Genomic DNA, 17,923 nt, shown 5'->3' with positions numbered 1-17,923 from the left:
GTTTTCTTTTTTTTTTTTTTTTTTTTGAGACGGAGTCTCACTCTGTCGCCCAGGCTGGAGTGCAGTGGCCGGATCTCAGCTCGCTGCAAGCTTCGCCTCCCGGGTTCACGCCATTCTCCTGCCTCAGCCTTCCGAGTAGCTGGGACTACAGGCGCCCGCCGCCTCGCCCGGCTAGTTTTGTGTATTTTTTAGTGGAGACGGGGTTTCACCGGGTTAGCCAGGATGGTCTCAATCTCCTGACCTCGTGATCCGCCCGTCTCGGCCTCCCAAAGTGCTGGGATTACAGGCTTGAGCCACCACGCCCGGCTAGACTTTTTTCTTGCATTTGTATAAACCTGACTTTTCAGAATTAGGATTTATACTGTATATGATGTTTTGTAACTGATATCAGCATTTAGAGTCATACAGAGAATATTTTTCATCATGCTTAAGAACTACATAATATTCCATTGTGTGGGTGTACAAAATTGACCCAGTTCTCTACATTTGGGCATTTAGGTTATTTTCAATAGTTTGCATTCAGTAGAACATACTCTTACAAATAAAATCTGTCCATGTATCCAAGGATGGTTTCATTTGTTTTAAGTTTTGATTATATCACTATTATATCACTATACCAAATTGCCCCCAAAATATTATACCAGTAAATGTCTTTTAAAATAATAATAAATACTAGCCAGGCGGAATTGCTCACACCTGTAATCCCAGCACTTTGGGAGGCCGAGGCAGGCAGATCACTTGAGGTCAGGAGTTTGAGACCAGCCTTGATAACATGGCGAAACCCATCTCTACTAAAAATACAAAAATTAGCCGGTCATGGTGGCGGCCACCTGTAGTCTCCCAGCTACTCAGGAGTCTGAGGCAGGAGAATAGCTTGAACCCGGGAGGTGGAGGTTGCAGTGAGCTGAGATTGCACCACTGCATTCCATCCTGGGCGACAGCAAGGCTCTGTCTCAAAAGTCATAATAATAATAATAAATATCATCTCCACACTCTGCATGCTTGACATTTTCCCATTTTTACAATGATTCCACAGACATCAGTTTTATGACCATAATCAGATGAGTAAACAGGTTTGGGGGGTTAAGTAACCTATCTAAGTTTACATAGTGGGTAAGGGGTGGAACTAGGATTTAAACTCAGGTGGTTCTGACTATAGTATTTTTTTTCCACTGTATTTCACTATGTTTCTATGTCAAATTGGGTTTCCCCACAAAATCCAGGTGGACCAACTTCTGAAGGTAAACATTCTTGGCTCAGTCCCCTTTGTCTCACAGGAGTTGCGCATCCCCTCCCTTTGTCAGGGTGTGTGTGTGTGTATGTGTGTGTGTGCACGCGCGCGTGCACGTTTGCTTGCTTGCTTGCAGTAACGTCTCCTGTGGCATTCTGTAGAGAGGTTACACATCAGTCACAGGTCTGTGAGCTGCCTTAATGAACAGGTTCCCTAGCGTAGAATAATCAGTGTTACAAAATCCCCATGGACGCTGCCATTTCCACTGTTGCCAGAGACCTCCTACTTGGAGAAGGTTCCCAAGGTATCAGATCCGACACCTGAGTTTTCTTCATAGATCAGAGCCTAGACTGTGTGGTATATGGTATGGGTATTGCCTGGACACATAAACTAGATTGCTTCTAATATGGCCGTGATCCAACAATTTCTGATGGATGGAAGTAAACATATCAAAAGCTTCAGAGGCTGGGGCATTAACATTTTTTTGAGGCTACTAGTGTATTTTTTTTTTTTTTTTTTTTTGAGACGGAGTGTCGCTCATCACCCAGGCTGGAGTGCAGTGGCGTGATCTCGGCTCAGTGCAAGCTCCGAGTGAGTTCATGCCATTCTCCTGTCTCAGCCTCCAGAGTAGCTGGGACTACAAGTGCCCACCACCACGCCCGGCCAATTTTTTGTATTTTTGGTAGAGACGGGGTTTCACCGTGTTAGCCAAGATGGTCTTCATCTGCTGACCTCGTGATCTGCCCGCCCTGGCCTCCCAAAGTGCTGGGATTACAGGCGTGAGCCACCATGCCCGGCCTAGTGTATTTTTTAAGTAATGAAGAAGGGCCAGGCGCAGTGGCTCACACCTGTAATCCCAGCACTTTGGGAAGCCGAGGTAGGCAGATAGAGTGAGCTCAGAACAGCCGCTTGGGCAACATGGTGTAAACCCCGTCTCTACAAAAAATACAAAAAATTACCTGGGCGTGGTAGTGGGTGCCTGTAATCCCAGCTACTCGGGAGGCTGAGGCAGGAGGATCACCTAGGCCGGGCGTGTTGGCTCACACCTGTAATCCTAGCACTTTTGGAGGCCAAGGCGGACTGATTGCCTGAGCTCAGGAGTTCGAGAACAGCCTGGGCAACACGGAGAATCGCTTGAACCACGGAGTCAGAGGTTGCAATGAGCCAAGATTTTGCCGTTGCACTCCAGCCTGGCGACATAGCAAGACTCCCTCTCAAAAAAAAAAAGGTCTGAGTCAATTTGCCTTGGAGGCATGGGGGAGAAGGATGTGAACAGGGAAGTGATCTAAGAGCTTCCCTAGGAAGGAAGGACACCCTTTTCCTGGAATGTTGCCCTGCTCTGCCACAGCCTTCAGTCAATTATCACAGCCTTTAGAATGCTGATCAGCGCCCCGGCCCTTCAGAAGTGTCCTTTTGCATTCAGAAAACTCTGCTCCTCTGGTGTCAAACTCCAGAGTTTACTTTTGGAATTAAGGTTTATTTTCCTTAGGTTTTAGGAAGTAGCTTTTGAACCTTAGAAGATTCAGGTTCCTTTACTAACTACTGAATGAAGTTAGGCATTCAAAACGTGGGTAGTCATGATTTGAAGTGTCAGTTGCGGCCTGGCACAGTGGCTCACCTTTAATCCCAGCATTTTGGGAGGTTGAGGTGGGTGGATCACCTGAGGTTAGGAGTTCAAGCCCAGCCTGGCCAACATAGTGAGTGTTTCTACTAAAAATGTTTTTTAAAAATTAGCCGGGCGTGGTGGCGGGTGCCTGTAATCCCAGCTACTCTGGATGCTGAGACAGGAGAATCACTTGAACCCAGGAGGCAGAGGTTGCAGTGAGCCAGGATCACGCCACTGCACTCCAGCCTGGGCAACAGAGACTCTGTTCCCCCAAAAATGAAGTGTCTATTTCATTTGTTTATTTCATAATTTTATAAACATATTTTTCATATGTTTATTTTATAATTTTAGTCCTTCACTACCCCCAAACTCCCAGTGCATTTAAAAAATTTATTTGCCTAACCGTTCTCATGGGATAATATATCATGACCGTCAAAAGATGACGCTAAAGTGAATCCTCCATGTATATAGCTGGGCTTTCTGTCAGCCTTAGAATCTCGAGAAGCACTCCAGGCCAGGGAGCAGGGATGAAGAGCAGAAGCATTTATTGAAGGTGCTGGTGGCTGGAGCCCTGAGACCAACAAAGAATCGTTTTTTCTGAAGGACAGTTCAGTTGAGGGCTCTTCACTTCCCTCACATTGGAGGGAGCTTTGTGCCCACGGTGGGCATGGGAAGGGATGTCAGTAAGCGATGCCCCTCTATCATCTCACAAGACCCAACTAAAATGGGACATTGGTTAGGGCTGGGACAGGGTCAGTCAGCCCTCTCATTTTCCAGTGGAGGAAACTGAGGCTTGAGAGGGAGAGGGGAGGTGACTTGCCTGAGGTCACACCGTAAGTGATCAGCTGTCATCTGAGTGATTTCTTCAGGTGCTGTGAAAAGTCAACCACCTGTGACTCAAACTGAGTTTGGGACTAAATGGTTTTACAAGGACCTCAAAGTATGCTCTCTCTCTTCTAGTGGGACATGGGGAATACTGACTTTGCTGAGAGTAAGGGCTCTTTTCCCAGGATTATTCTAGATCTCCAGATCACTGGAGCCCTGAGGATAGATACTGGGCTTTAGCTTCCTGGCTACCACAGAGCCATGTACTCCAGGTAGAAAAATCCCTAAATTGACTGGGCACGGTGGCTCATGCCAGTAATCCCAGCACTTTTGGAGGCCCAGGCGAGTGGATCAGCTGACGTCAGGAGTTCAAGACCAGCCTGGCCAACATGGTAAAACCCTGTATCTACAAACAAATTAGCCAGGCATGGTGGCATGTACCTATACTCCCAGCTGCTTGGGGGGCTGAGGTGGGAGGGTCACTTGACTCAGGCAGGTGAAGGCTGCAGTGAGCTGAAATCATGCCACTGTTCTTTAGCCTGGGCTACAGGGTGAGACCCTGTCTCAAAGGAAAAAACAAAAAAAAACAAAAAAAAAAAAAACCCAAACCATGTTTTTAATTTCTTAAAACTGAGAGCACTGAATGCTCAACGTTCATGTTGTGTGCATAAAAGTGAGCCTGAAGGATGAATGTGTGGTGTATGGATGGGTGGGATATGAATGAAGCAGTCTCTGGGCCCATGCTCTCCTGGAAATGCGTGGAACAGACCAGTGGTCCCAGACTTTTAGATTTCATAGGCCAGTAAAATTTCCCCCCAAATTTTTGGAGCCAACAAAGGATCACCAACTTTTATGCCAAGTAAGAACATTTTTAATAAACTAATGCTGCCTACTACCATTACCATCTGATTCTTTTTTTTTCTGTTTTGAGACAGAGTTTCGTTCTTGTTGCCCAGGCTGGAGTGCAATGGCGTGACCTCAGTTCACTGCAACCTCCACCTCCTAAGTTCAAGCCATTGTCCTACCTCAACCTCCTAAGTAGGTGGGATTACAGGCATTCACCACCACGCCTGGCTCATTTTGTGTTTTTAGTAGACATGGGGTTTCTCTGTGTTGGTCAGGCTGGGCTCGAACTCCCGACCTCAGGTGTTCACCTGCCTTGGCCTCCCAAAGTGCTGGGATTACAGGCGTGAGCCACCGAGCCCAGCGCCGTCTAATTCTTTTATTGTGGTAAAATATATATAACATAAAATTAACCATTTTAACTTTTTATTTTTTTTAAGTTAATTGATTATGTATTTTTTTTGAGACAGGGTTTCACTTTGTCACCCAGGCTAGAGTGCAGTGTTGCTATCTCAGCTCACTGCATCCTCAACCTCCCAGGCTCAAAAGGTCCTCCCACCTCAGCCTCTCAAGTAGCTGAGACTATAGGTGCGCACCACCATGCCTGGCTAATTTTGTTCATTTTTTTTTTTTTTTTCTAGAGATGAGGTCTCACTTTGTTGCTCAGGCTGATCTCTAACTCCTGGACTCATCCCACCTCAGCCTCCCAAAGTATTGGAGTTAGAGGTGTGAGCCACCGTGCCGACCAATTTTTAAATTTGTAATTGACGTGTAATGGTTATGTATAATCGTGGGTGCAGTATGATGTTTTGATCCACGCACACATTATGTAACGACCAAATCATGGTAATTGCTGTATTGTATCCATCACTTTAAATATTTATCATTTCTTTGTGGTGCATTTTCACCATTTTTAAGTGTACAGTTCTGTGGCATTAAGTTTATTCACGTTGTGTAGCCATCACCACCATCCATTTCACCTTCCCCGACACCCTACCTGTTCAACGCTAACTCCCTCTTCTCCCCTCTTCCAGCCCCCTGGTAACCACTGTTCCACACCTTTTCATTTTCAAAGGATGTTTTATTGTCTTTAGTCGCATCGTGTAAAACCACGAGGGAATTATCTTTACGGTGGGAAAAAAAAGTAACTTTATGAAGCCCATTCATTTCTCCACCCTGGAGAGGCTGTGACCCAGCCCCACCATTGCAGGGATGAGACGGGATTGCGGGGAGATGGCAGGCACTTGGGGAGCTGAGATTCCAGGTGAACTGTGAGCTCAAGCACCCATGGCAACCTTGGGGGACCAGAAGACACATCCTGAAACAGCTGAAACCTCTACTAATTCATCAGCAAGTTTAGGGAGCGGCAAGTTTTCCCTGCCCAGCTGCTGGCGTTTCCTTCCCCATACAATTTCTGCTGAGTTTGAGGGAGGGGGGGGGTTGTTCAAGAGGCCCCAGCTGGGAGAGGTGGGGGGAGGGCGATACATTCTTTTCTTTAAGGAACCTGACCGAACTTTAAGGTCAGAGCTCAGTGGAGAGTGGGAGCTGCAGGGTTACCTCTTCGCGGTTGATTCATCTCTCCACCCTCCCCCACTGTTAATGATCTTTCCATTACAGAACCCAGACCAGGAAGTGCATGACAGGTCGCAGCTGCAGACACATGGCTGGGAGGCCTGGGCTCCGGGCCAGTGGTGGGAGGATCTGAGCTCCCCTCCAGCAGTGGGACCCCTACACACACACACACCCCCTGCTTTAGCTAACAACTTGGTGGAAGATGTTCTTATGCACTGTCACAGGTGATGACGACTTAAATTTTGCTTGAAGTTTAGGATGTGTTTTATATTATAATAAAGGCAGGAGAAAACCCCTCCCCCAACCTGAGTGTTTAGATCCCCCCAACTTACAGTCCACCTAATTGGTCCTTAGCAGATCCTGGGAGCTTTCTATCATCGTGCAGATGCCCCAACTTCTTTTCCCAAGATAGGACCCACCCAATATGGCCTTAGAAGCTTCCCAAGGTATCCAGGGCAGTTGCCAGTCACAGTCTTAATGCCTCCGAAATAGTGTGTTTTCCTCTCTGTGTTTCTATTAAAATGCCAGGCCCAAAACATGTTTCCGGGTGGAGGTCTAGATGCAACAGCATGGCCTTTGCAAACACTGATAGGCTTGAGTTCAAGTCATAATGGATGAGTTGAGCCTCTCATTTTTCAGTCTTCATTGGGGATGGCTCTTTCCATTTGCAAGTTGTTCAGGAAATGTTAATTGACCCTAAACTGTGTCCTAGGGGGCAGTTGTCACACAAGAGTTTCTGTCTCCACCCCAGCTGTGTCCTTGGCTCCCTTCCCTGAATCTGCCAAGGCTGGATTCTGGTGCCAGATGTGAAATGGTGACACAAACTTCTAGGAACTGTGAGCTTGGACGGCCCTCCCCCGTAGCCGCAGGGCATCTACCTTTGCTCTTCTTGGATGAGTGAGTGAACTTCCCTCTTTCCAGAGCAATGCTTTCTTCCTGTTCAGATAGGAGGGAGAGAAGCAAAGTGTACTGGGAATAGGTTGAGCGAATGGGTGTAGTAAGAGTTTTCTGTACAGCTGTGTCCTTAATATCAGTAAACAATGGGGTGAGAACTTTTGCTGGGGAGAGAGGAAGGAGGGAGGAGGGAGGGAAATTTCTTTTAAGACAACTCTTGGGTGCATTCCTTTGTTAATCACTTAATTATAGTCCTTCTCCCAACAAGGGAGTGAACTCCCCCTTGTGAGAGGTAGGGAGGAGGTGGGGGACACTGGTGCTGATCGGAGAAAGGTGGCAAAATTCCTAGGGGAAAAAAGTACAGATTTGAAGGAGGCATCAGCTGAACCCGTGCATAGAAGCTTGAGCCCCAGACTCAGTTCTGAGGCTGCGTTATCCCTTGCGACACCCAGAGTCCCTCTGTCTTTTAAGATCCACACACAACTCTCAGGCCAAGAGCACTTTCCGCCTGGGATTCCCCAGTGGGATTCTACGCGTGTCTTGCTGCCCAGCTCAGGGGGATCTGTTTTTGGGGGGTCTTGGGGCGGGTGCAGGGTCCTGGCTGTGGCTTTGGCCAGTGCAGGCGGCTCAGCACTAAATTACAGTGACGAGGTGGGACACACAAAAGGCTGAAATCTTTTTTTAATAAAAACAAAACAAAACTCCGGGCCCCAAGCCCCTGGGCTGCTGAATGGCCATGGCTTCCTGTCAGGATTAGCCGGGCTGCCTGGGCCTGTGTGCTCTGCCTTTCTCCTCAGGAAATACCTTTAGTAAGCCCCGGTGGGGTCCCCATGGCAACGCGCGGGGGGACCTGCTGGCAGAGGCCATTCAGTCCGCCATTGTCCCCCGGCCCCTTTGTTGTGAGCTTTATTGCCGGCCCTCTGGCAAACACAGCAGTTTGCACCGTTTTGTCAGGCTGAATGTAGAGTTTTTACATTTTAATGGGCTCTTCTGGCAGTGGCCCATTTGCATGCAAAATGTCCCTTCTTACTCTTTTCACTTTCTTCAATTAAAAAAAAAAAAAAAAAGTGCTTCTCCAAATCCCCTGGGTCGGGGGCTGGTGGACGCCGCTGGCCCTGGGCGTCAGGCCCTGCTAATTGATTTGGTGCTCCTGGCTCTCCTTCCACACATACCTGTGGAGCCCATTTTTGCAGCTCTCCTTCTATTTGGGGACTCCGAGAGTTGAGGGAAATACGTATTTTTTGGGCTTCCTCCACCCAAACCGTTGTAGGGTGGTAGCTGTGACCCGGTGAGACGCTTCTGCGCTCTGGCCGGGTCCTGCCAGCCGAAGGTAAGTTTTCAGTTCCATTTCAAAGCCAAAATAATGTAATAAAAAAACCTCTGCAGAGGGCCGCTGGAGTCCTGCTGCGCTGTTCTGTGCTCCTTTTAAGTTGCTTTCAAAGCCACCCCGAGTTCCTCCCCCACCCACAATTGCCCTCTCATTTATCTCTGGGGAGTTTATACCAAGACTGTAAACATTTCTGGACCACCAGTTTCCCCTGTGTTGCTGGGGAGTTTAGCCTTTGTCTCTAATTTTTTTAACCCAGAAATCCAGAAATCAAAAAGATGGAATAGGGATGACAGAAATTGGTACCCTGAGACATCATGCTAATGGAGGATACCTGGATTTTGTTGGGGGTCAGTTATCTAAGCCCTAAGCCCTTTGGAGTGTACACAGAGTAGGTAAGACAAATACCTACCATCAGCCCAACACCCCAGCAACATGACTAAGTGCAAGACATAGCCATGAACATTTTCAGCTCTAGGGGAAGGCACATTCATGTTGGGGAGAGGTGGAGAATGCAGTTTGGCCAGTCTCAGAAGAGTGAGTTTTAAGGCCTAGGAAAGTGATGGAGATGATTGCTTGTTGGAGAGAGAGAAGGAGAAAGGCCTGTAGGAGAGGAAAAGGAAAATCAAAGGAGCAGTGAGGATGTTGGCTCCACTGGGGAGGTGGAACTGGGGAGAGTGGGAGAGGAGGTGGTTGAGAGGCTCCAGACCAGCTGGGGCTGTCATGGAGTGTTTGAGGTGGGGGGCGGACAGGAGGCAGCAGCCAGGTCTGGAGCAGTCAGGGCTTGAAAGCCGGGACCCCTGTGAGCCCTGTGCAGTCCTGAGGATGTGGCCCAAGAGGGAGGGTGGACCAGCTCTTTTGCCTCGTGTTCTTAATCTTCTCAGTGGGTCATCAGGGGTCATCAGCTGTAAGCTGTAATCAAGGGTGAGGGGCTCAAGAAGAGAGAAGGTGTCAGGTGACTGCTGGGGATTGAGCTGAGGACAGGGGAGGCAGGGTGCTGTCTCCTGTGGTCCAGGTAGAGTGGCACAGACCTGGAGTGGGCCACGCCTCATCACCCCGTGTGCTGTGACAGTGCTGGCTGGACTGAGCCCTGGGAGAGAAGCTGTACACAGTGGAGGGGCCAGGACCCAGCAGATGCAGCCTCTAGAGCTTGTCCTTGTTTTGTGACTTTGGGAGCCATCTCTTAAGCTCCGTTTTTCTCTGTTTAAATGGGAAGGAACACAAGTCACCTGTATGTGAAGAAGCAGGCCCTATGAAATATGAAGTGCAATGCCAAAATGGGGCATTGTTACTGGTCTTGAGTCTGCCACAATCACAACGAACACCTCCCCCATTTTCTCACCTGCCACATTTGGACAGCCCAGCCTGCTGGACTCGCAGAGGCAGGAGAGTGCATTTTATAATTAAAAGCACTCAACTGTAAGGTAATGATTGATACGAGCTATGGGCTTGAGGAAATGAGGGAAGGAGGGGAGGTAAGGCCAAAGCAACCAACTTCAGAATCTCACGGGAGGTGGTAGGATGCGGGGGTGCCATTAGACAGAATCAAAGAGCTGAGCCAGAAGGGCTTCCTCACCTGGGGACGTCAAGACACTGTGAAGGTTGAGGCTACCGTGCAAAGCAGTAAAGCTGGACTCTGGGTGTGTGTGGATTCTGGAGAACCAGGCTACCTATGTTTGAATCCCAGCTCTGCCACTTAACAACCTAGCTGGGCCATCTTGGACAAATCCCAAATCTTTCTGTGCCCCAGTTTCCCCTCTGAAAATAATAATTCCTTTTTTTTTTTTGAGACAGAGTCTGGGTCTGTCGCCCAGGCTGGAGTGCAGTGGTGTGATTTTGGTTCACTGCAACCTCTGCCTCCCAGGTTCAAGCGATTCTTCTGCCTCAGCCTCCCAAGTAGCTGGGATTATAGGCATGCACCACCACGCCTGGCTGATTTTTTGTATTTTTAGTAGAAATAGGGTTTCACCATGTTGGCCAGGCTGGTCTCAAACTCCTGACCTCAGGTAATCCACCCACCTCGGCCTCCCAAAGGGCTAGGATTACAGGCGTGACCCACCGCACCTGGCCTGAAGATAACGAGGGGGAGGGAGAAGGGATAGTGTTAGGAGATACACCTAATGTAAATGAGGAGTTAATGGGTGCAGCACACCAACATGGCACATGTATACATATGTAACAAACCTGCACGTTGTGCACATGTACCCTAGAACTTAAAGTATGATAAAAAATAATAATACTAATAATTCTAACTCTTAAATACTTCACAAGATTCTAAGTTAACGCATGCTGAGAACTATGCTGGTATGTAGTAAGCCTCCGTATCAGTAGGATAGAAATCATAGTAGGATCAACCTCATAAGGTTCCTCTGAGGATGAAATGGGAGGGTCTGTGTTAAAAGCGTTGTGCAGCCTATGGGATATAGTGAGTGTGCTGGAAATATTGGCCAGTAGTAGTATTGCTGTTTACTCAGATGTTTATGGATCCCTAGATAATATATGGGAAGGCACATGGTAAATTGCAAAGTGCTATGTAAATATGTTGTTATTCTTCACTGGGTTCCTGTTAAGTTGTGGGGTTTGGGGATGGATAACTTCCAGACCAGAGTGGCTGCTATGGGACCAGGCTGGTGAAGTGGTATTTCAAAATACATTTTCAGGTGTGTTTGTCCATGTGGCATGAATGCCCTGCATTCATAGTCTCTGCAGAGAGCTGTGTTCCCTGGGATATCTTTGGTGGCTCTGTTCTGTCCCTCGGCTTACAAATTGAAATCATTATTTGTTATTCTCCCATGAACCTTCCGTTCCTGGCTGGCTGTACAGCTTGGCCTTATCTCCCACTGCCCCTCAGACCAGGGCACAGCCATGCCTGTAAGCACTTCATTCTCTTGTGTTCCCCCAGACATTTCACCTCTCATCTAAATCCTCCCCTCTCCCTTCCCTGTCATTTTGTCCAACCTCTACTCTCACTGCTGATACTTTTCTTTATGTTTCATGACGTCAGAGCCAGTGCTGGACCTGCCTGTACTTGGTCCTCACGTTCTCCATTTGTCTCATGTTGCAATATAAAATCTTCATCCATATTAAGGTGCTATGCAAATCTTAGCCCCCCCTGTTAGGGCAAGACATATGCCTTCTGGGCCTTTGTTTCACCCATTTCTCCTTGCACAGTGACAAGGGCTCCCAGAGTCACCTAATGGTAGCTATGTTGAAGAAAGTTCCCTGTCGTCTTGGATTTCTGAGAACTGGGGTCTCATCTTCTCATAAGAATAGCAAAATTTGTATGGGTTTGGGCCTCTCATGGTTCCATTCCTTCACCTTTTATAGAGCCCATGACTGGTGGAAGATACAGATTTAGAATCAAGAACTGGGAGGCCGAGGTGGGCGGATCACTTAAGTTCAGGAGTTCAAGACCAGCCTGGCCAGTTCAAAACCCCATCTCTACTGAAAATAGAAAATTAGCCGGGTGTGGTGGCGCTCGTCTGTAGTCCCAGCTACTCAGAGGACTGAGGCATGAGAATCACTTGAACCTGGGAGATGGAAGTTGCAGTGAGCCAAGATCCCAGAACTGCCTTCTAAATGACTAGGAGATTTTTGTCCAGTCCTGCCAGAAGCAAAATGCCGTACCTGTTGGCTTGTTGGGATTACAAGCCTGCAGTATTTGGGGGGAAAGTAGGAAGGGAAGAGGGACTCAGTAGGGCCTCATTATCATTAATTGTGTTCCTTGAACGTGAAAGCACCATGGGAAAGTCTCCTCCCACCCCTGCCTCTGTCCTTTCTAGCTGCTTCCTTGAGGATTACCAAAAAGTGTGGGTCTCTGGTGGGCTCCTAATTCTTTCTTAGGGGATAGAGACAGCTTAGAGAAGCAGGGTGGGTTTGATGTATGAATCCCTGTCACTCGCACTAAAAGGATCACTGGTTGCAGCCTGCACAAATTCCCAAGGTCCACCTGCCAGCTGCTTTGACCCAGGAACCTGTGTGGTAATGAGATCAGCAGCCTGAGTCCTCTAATGATGTTCAAGTCAAACCGTAACCCTGACTTTCCCACTCCTGTTGGTGAGAAGAGTGACTCCATTCTGTTGGCATCAAAGCATAAGGCACCTTTTTTTTCACAACGCACTTTTTTTGTTGTTGAGACAGGGTCTCTGTTGCCCAGGCTGGAGTGCAGGCAAGATTATAGCTCCTGCAGCCTTGAGCTCCTGAACTCAAGGGATCCTCCTTCCTCTGCCTCCCAAGTACCTGGGGACTACAGGCATGCACCACTATGCTTGGCTGATTTTTTTATTTTTTGCAGAGACAGGGTCTGACTATGTTGCCAGGGCTGGTTTTGAACTCCTAGCCTCAAGCAGTCCTCCCACCTTGGCCTCCCAAAGGGCTGGGATTACAGGCATGAGCCACCGCACCCAATCCACAATGCATTGTTAACACATGGCACCTCGAGCCTGTAATAGTGAACAGCCAGTCTTTTTCAGCCTCAGGCTTAGTCACCAGGGAATCCAGATACCAGATGCCCTCCAACCTCCACTCCCCACCTCATCTCTCAGGAAACAGATGCATAAAGCAAGTGTTTAGGTGCCGCTTTCCTGTCAGCATCCCCATTGTGCATTTTGAGGACAACCTTTGTATCTGATTCCAATCAGTCAGGTTCTCCAAGAGTTGGAATGCTGGTTTCAAGTGACTGAACAATAAAGTGGCTTTCTTTTCTTCGTCTTTCTTGGCCAGTCCAATAAAAGTCTTCTTGGCCAGTCCTCTTGCTAATGGACACCCTGGCCTATTGGTCTTGACCAGAGAACCTGAGTTGACTCAGGGCAACTGGAGCTGAAGAGGCTAGAACCTTTCTAATGAGGACATAAGTGAAGGACACTGGAAAGACCAAAAGCGAATGGAAAGTACTGACTGGTAATTGCAGGGTGAGTCATGCTCACTGACTAGTGAGCAGTCATGCCCCCAAATCAGCCACCTTATGTAGAATTCCCCAAGGTCCGGGCCACTGGACAGGGTAGTGACGCGGTCAAGCAGGGCCTGGAAAGCATACAAGCAGTTGGTTCCATCTCCTCCTATAGGAAGGTGGCATCATCCCTGCTTTGTAAACGGAGAACCTGACACACACCAAGAGCACTCCTAGCCATGGAAAAAAGCCGCTAGAACCCGAGGTTAGGCTGATTTTTGGTTCCTCTGAAAATTAGCTTTTGCCAGATGCTAGATTCAGTTCTGGACCTATTGAGTAGTCTCTGGGTTTTTGACCTTGTTAGGCACTGTGGGAAAATTATAACAGGTACGTCTGTGCTGAGTTGCTTGCTAATTCCTAGGAGAGACTTGGACATTTTGGACAATTAAGAAGCAATACAGGCCGGGCGCGGTGGCTCATGCCTGTAATCCCAGCACTTTAGGAGGCCGAGGCTGGCGGATCACGAGGTCAGGAGATCGAGACCATCCTGGCTGACACGGTGAAACTCCGTCTCTACTAAAAATACAAAAAATTAGCCAGGCGTGGTGGTGGGCGCCTGTAGTCCCAGCTACTCAGGAGGCTGAGGCAGGAGAATGGCGTGAACCCAGGAGGCAGAGCTTGCAGTGAGCTGAGATCCTGCCACTGCACTCCAGCCTGGGCGATAGAGCGAGATTCTGTCTCAAAAAATAAAAAGAAGCAATACAGGCCAGGCACGGAGGCTCACGTCTGTAATCCCAGCACTTTGGGAGGCTGAGGCGGGTGGATCACCTGAAGTCAGGAGTTCAAGACCAGCCTGACTAACATGGTGAAACCCCATCTCTACTAAAAATACAAAATTAGCCAGGCGTGGTGGCACGTGCCTGTAATAACCCCAGCTACTCGGGAGGCTGAGGCAAGAGAATTGCTTGAACCCAGGAGGCAAAGGTTGCAGTAAGCCGAGATCATGCCATTGCACTCCAGCCTGAGCAACAAGAGTGAAATTCTGTCTCAAAAAAAAAGAAGCAATACAGCTCTTTGAGAAAGATGCAGTCGTAGGTGGTGTGGCGTTGCAGTCCACCCGCTCCTGCTCCTCACTCACCGCTGTTCTGAACAAGTCAGTCAGGAAGTTGCACCGCAGCCATGGCTTTTAAAGATACTAAAATCACCTGTGAAGCTGGAGGTGACCATTCACCAAATTTGAATCCCTCTAATGAGCCACAGCGTAAAATCCCTGGAGAAAGTGTGTGCTGACTTGATTCAGAGGAGGAAAGGAAAAGAATGTCAAGGTGAAGGGATCAGTTTGAATGCGTGCCAGGACTTCGAGACTCACTATAAGAAAATCTCCTTGTGGTGAAGGTTCAGAGTCATGGATCGTTTCTAGATGAGAATCCACCATCTACCCACTGACTTGCACAGTCCTTCTGAGATTGTTAAGCGGTTGACGTCCATCAGTATTGAGCCAGGAATTGAGGTGGAAGTTACCAATGCAGATGCTCAAAGTCAACTACTAATAAATTGATTAGCAGTTGTTTAAAAAGAAAAAAAAAAAGCAGCAATATGGGTTGAGTGCAGTGGCTCACGCCTGTAATCCCAACACTTTGGGAGGTAGAGGTGGGTGGATTGCTTGAGTCTAGGAGTTCAAGACCAGCCTGGGCAACATGTTGAAACTTTAACTTATTATTTTAAAAAAGAAATATTATACCCAATGTCTGTCAATTGAGGACTGCAATGTGGTATGTCTACACAATGGAATATTATTAGGTCATTAAAAGGAACAAAGTACTGATTCTATGCTATAACATGGAGGAAGCTTGAACACATGCTAAGTGAAAGAAGCCAGTCACAAAAGATCACATATTGTATGATTCCATTGATACGAAATATCTAGAATAGCCAAATCCATAGACAGAAAGCAGATTAGTGGTTGCTTAGACTGGGAATAGGGGATAGAGGAGTGACTACTATGGGTCAGGCATTTTTTGAGGGGTGGGGGATGGTAAAAATGTTCTAAAGTGTGATTGTGATGAATGATTGCACAACTCTGAATATACAAAAACCATTAAATGGATGAATATTACAGCATGTGAATTACCTGTCTGCTGTTTAAAACAATAGAAACAATACAAAATAGAATGTAATTGAGTGTGAATTTGTGTGATTCAGACAGTAACTGTTTTACAGAAAATTAGAGATGAGACATTGGTGTAAACAAGGCTTCCTAGTTTCTTGTTTTGTTTTAAGACAGGGTCTGGCTGGGTGCAGTGGCTCACACTTGTAATCCCAGCACTTGCTAACTGAAGATGCAAGGACCGAGGCGGGTGGATCACTTGAGGTCAGGAGTTCGAGGCCAGCCTGGTCAACATGGCGAAACCCCGTCTCTACTAAAATGCAAAAATAAGCCAGGCATTGTGGCATACGCCTGTAGTCCCAGCTACTCCAGAGGCTGAAGTGGGAAAATGGCTTGAACCTGGGAAGCAGAGGTTGCAGCAAGCCGAGATTGTGCCACTGCACTCCAGCCTGGGCAACAAAGCAACTCTGTCTTTAAAAAAGAAAAAAAAAAAGGGTCTTTGTCACCCAGTGGCATGATCATAGCTCACTGTAGCCCAACTCCTGGGCTTAAGCAGTCCTATCTCAGCCCACCGAGTAGCTGGGACTACAGGCATGTGCCACCAAGTCTGGCTAGTTTTTAAATTTTTTTGTAGAGACAAGGTCTCACTATGTTGCCCAGGCTGGTCTTGAACTCCTGGGCTCAAGTGAGCCGCCTGCCTCAGCCTCCCCAAGTGCTGGGATTGCAGGCACAAGCCACTGCGCCCAGTCCCTGGACATTTTGGATGGTGGACTTTGAGTAGTTTGAGGCAGGAGGACTCTGGAGTAGCGCTGACAGTCCTCCTGATGGAGTAAGCTTTGCCACGCCAGGGAGGATGCAGCTGGGGCTGAAAGCATCCCGACTGGGGGGTGGGGAGGGTGGCGGTGGGGAGGGACAGACCCTGGTAGAGAGAATGGGGTTGGCTGGAGAGAGTGGAAGCCGATTGCAGGGAGTCTTGAAGGTGAGGCAGGGATGTGAATTTTATTCAGTACACAGGGTAGATTTTGATCAGAAAAATAATGTCAAGCACATGATGGCTTGGAAGCGGGAGTCTGAGCTGCAGCCCCAGGGAGGCCGTTTAAAAGATCATCCCCGCCGGGTGTGGTGGATCATGCCAGCACTTGGAGAGGCCTAGGCAGGCAGATCACGGGGTCAGGAGTTTTAGACCAGCCTGACCAACGTGGTGAAACCCCATCTCTACTAAAAATACAAAAATTAGCTGGGTGTGTTGGCGCACGCCTGTAATCCCAGCAACTCAGGAGGCTGAGGCAGGAGAATCGCTTGAACCCGGGAGGCGGAGGTTATAGTGAGCTGAGATCGCACCACTTCACCCCAGCCTGGGCAAAAGAGTGAAACTCCATCTCAAAAAAAAAAAAAAAAAAAAAAAAAAAAATTATCCCAAGATGATTCTGGGAAAGGGAGAGGATAGAGCATACCTGAGCCACATTTGGAAGGGAACTGGGGTCTAAGCTTGCATCAGGAGGAAAGCAAGCTGGTTCTTGAGGCTTTTAGAGATCACGTATAGTGGAGTTTTGTTTGCACGTTCTGGTTGGGACCGTCAGGAAGGTACGGATCCAAGCTGGTATCAGCTAGAGCGGGTCTCACCAGGGCCAGTGTTCCTTTGCTACTTTCTCTTGGAGGGAAATAAAAGCCTGGGGGTTCTCTTTGCTACGGTTTTGTCTTTGGGAGCTGCTTTTTTCTCTGGGACCAGGCTGCAATAGGCCTTGGGTTGCCAGAGGGTAAGAATTCAAGTTTACTCTTGACCAACGGGTTGCACAGATCACAAGCTGCAAAATATTTAATCACTGAGGTCATTTGAGGGAAATGAGATTTGATCAATAGGAGTGTCTGCTCTGTTCCTTAAGAGTCGAGTCTAAACTGCTTTTCCCCTACCTTCATTGGGCAAAACCACAGACCATTAAAAATGGAAAGAAGAACTTCTTCTAAGGCCCACAAAAGCTTATTTTTAATCAGTTGTGTGGTCTACTCACCTTTGTGGTGTTCCCCTTGACCGGACTCACAAAAATAAACGTGTGCAAGCCTAGTGGTGTCTGAGCCCTTCTAAAGCAGCACCCTTGTGTCTGACAACTCTTATTTAAGATAAAGCCCATGGGTCAATGCAGGACTGGGCCTGCAACCTCAGCCCCCGTGAGAGAAACCACTGTCAGTCCCTGTCAGTTGCTGGTCACTTCTGAAGCGCGGGACACCTATTCTCATGTTTAAGGTTTCTAGCGGAAGCCTGTTGAGCACTTCAGGAAGACTCTTTTTCAAATAAGGAGGAGTGAAAGAGAAAAGGGAGATTAGAAAGGAAGGCAGTGAAGAGCCAGGGTGACTGCACATGTGGTATTTATTGAGCAAGCATTTCCTGGGCGCCAGGCATCATGGTGGACGCTGGGGATTTGAAGGTACCGATGACACATCCCCACACTCAGGTTCAGAAAGAGGACTGCCCTTCAGTGTGACAGGTGCCAGGAAGGGGAGGGCACCTAACCCAGACTCGGAGTCAGCACCGCCCTCGAGGAGAAGTCAACAACTAGGCTGAGACAGAAGAGTGAGTATTGAGAGCTGGACAGAAACAGTCGGGGGCTCTGTGGCCGCTGGGGCAGGCGTGA

General features: G+C 48.1%; 1 protein-coding gene across 6 annotated transcripts in view; it reads left to right on the top strand.

The window, feature by feature from the left end:
* Positions 1-17,923, top strand: part of FGFR1 (fibroblast growth factor receptor 1) — a 60,326-nt gene that overhangs the window by 21,758 nt on the left and 20,645 nt on the right. Inside the window, exon 3 of one of the 6 annotated variants that reach the window (XM_025393301.1) lies at positions 8,242-8,301. The exons of the other annotated variants lie outside the window; for them this stretch is intronic. The gene's annotated coding sequence lies outside the window, so the exon portion shown is untranslated. The remainder of the gene's footprint in view (positions 1-8,241; positions 8,302-17,923) is intronic. 6 annotated transcript variants of the gene reach the window in all.

The sequence above is a fragment of the Theropithecus gelada genome, chromosome 8, assembly GCF_003255815.1.
Source record: "Theropithecus gelada isolate Dixy chromosome 8, Tgel_1.0, whole genome shotgun sequence".
In the NCBI taxonomy this organism is placed as follows: Eukaryota; Metazoa; Chordata; class Mammalia; order Primates; family Cercopithecidae; genus Theropithecus; species Theropithecus gelada.
The sequence above is the reverse complement of the archived record's forward strand: the minus strand, read 5'-3'. Positions and strand labels throughout refer to the sequence as shown.